The sequence below is a fragment of the Pistacia vera genome, unplaced genomic scaffold, assembly GCF_008641045.1.
Source record: "Pistacia vera cultivar Batoury unplaced genomic scaffold, PisVer_v2 Contig635, whole genome shotgun sequence".
Taxonomy (NCBI): Eukaryota; Viridiplantae; Streptophyta; class Magnoliopsida; order Sapindales; family Anacardiaceae; genus Pistacia; species Pistacia vera.
The window spans coordinates 6716-8966 of record NW_022196485.1 but is presented as its reverse complement, the minus strand read 5'-3'; positions in this window follow the sequence as shown (position 1 = coordinate 8966).

Here is a 2251-nt window from a genome sequence, read left to right as displayed (position 1 = left end):
TAGGAAATCCAGTAGAGCAACTAAACCTCCCATTTGGACTACTGACTTTGTATGTCCTACTTTACCCAAATCAAATCAAACATCTACTGTCAAATATCCCATCCACCACTACGTTACATATTCCAAACTGTCCCCCACCTATAAAAACTGTTTATCCAACATTTCTCACCTTACTGAACCTACCACATTTGCCCAAGCTTCTAAAGATTCTAAGTGGGTGGCAGCTATGCAACAAGAAATTCAGGCTTTAGAGAGAAATGGGACATAGTCTCTGGTTGTTCTACCTCCTGGTAAGGTTCCCATAGGATGTAAATGGGTTTATAAGTTGAAGTATAATGTTGATAGGACTTTGGAAAGGCACAAGGCCAGATTAGTGGCCAAATGATTTACACAGCAGGCTGACATTGATTATGAGGAGACTTTTTCTCCTGTAATAAAAATGGTCACAGTCAGGTTGGTTTTGGCAATTGCATCTATGAAAGGATGGTCACTTTTTCATTTGGATATTGATAATGCCTTCTTGCAAGGCAATCTGCAGGAGGACATCTATATGCATTTACCACAAGGCTTTTCCAATCAGCATGACAAGTCTTTAGTGTGCAAATTGCACAAGTCCTTGTATGGCTTAAAGTAGGCCTCCAGGGCCGCTCCAAGATGTAACGCCCCACTTAGGTACGTAGCAAGTTATGTGTATTGCTCGAATGTTTTTTGTTTTGCTTTTATTTGGGTTGATAATGTTAATATTGGTTGGTTGGCTCTTAGTTGAATTTTGTTAAAGTTATTTTGAGAAAAATGTGAAGAAAATCCCTAAACTTTCATTAGGGGTAAAATGGTCTTTCACTCAAATTAGTTGAAAAAGTGGGGATTGAAAGAGATAGAATTTCATGGAGAATGTAATAAAAAGAGGGCATTATGTAATTGACTAAGGGACATAGATGGAATTTCGAAAAAGAGCAAGGGCAAAATGGAAGGCATGTGTTAATTGTGAGTTAATAAGGGTTTGGGTTTAGAAAACCCTTCATTTTTCTTCTCCACCGCCATTCCCATTCACCACTTCCTCTCACATCTTCTTTCAATATTTCAAGAATTTAGAGGGCTTTTTGAGTAGTTTGGGGAGAGCCATTTCCTTTAAGTGACACATCCACATCCCATGTTTTTGAACTATTACACTTAGATGTTTGGGGCCCTTACAAAATTGCAACTCAAGGAAATGCTAGGTTTTTCCTTACCTTGGTAGATGACTTCACTAGAACAACTTGGCTTTTTCTTATACAATTCAAATCTGATGTTTTCCAAACTCTGAAATTTTTTTTGCATATGATTAAAAATCAATATGACCAAACACCTAAGTAGATTAGGACTGACAATGGGTTGGAATTTTTCAATCACCAATGTAATGATATGTTGTTTGACTTAGGGATTATACATCAAAGTACTTGTGTCTACACTCTACAGCAAAATGGAGTGGTAGAACGCAAGCATAGGCATATTCTTAACATAGCTAGGGCCTTTAAATTTCAGTCCCATATTCCTGATTATTTGTGGGGATATGCAGTTAAGGCAGCTGTATATATTATCAATAGATTGCCCACTAGAGTCCTAAATGGTCTATCACCTTTTGAAAAATTTTATGGTCATAAGCCCAAATTAGATCACCTGAAAGTGTTTGGCTGCTTGGCATATGCTGTAAATCTTCCTATGCAGAACAAGTTTGCTCCAAGATCTATTCCTTGTGTGTTTCTTGGTTACTCTTCCTCCAAGAAAGGTTACATTCTATATGACCTTCACTCAAAAACCATATGTGTTAATAAGGATGTTCAATTTTATGAATCTGTTTTTCCTTTTCTCCTACATCAGTCCAATAAACCACCTTTTCCTATTGATACTTTCATGGAACAAGATCTTTCAGCCTCATATGATTTCATCCCACATTCGGATTATTCTGTTATTGATCTTCAAGAGACAAAACCAACTTTCCCTAGTCCTTCCACTTTCTTCACCATATGCAGTCTCAATTCCAACACCTCACAATCCTATTAGGAAATCCATTAGAACAACTAAACCTCCCATTTGGACTACTGACTTTGTATGTCCTACATTACCCAAATCAAATCAAACATCTACTATTAAATATCTCATTCACCACTACATTACATATTCCAAACTGTCCCCCACCTATAAAAACTCTTTATCCAGCATTTCTCACTTTACTGAACCTACCACATTTGCCGAAGCTTCCAAAGATTCTAAG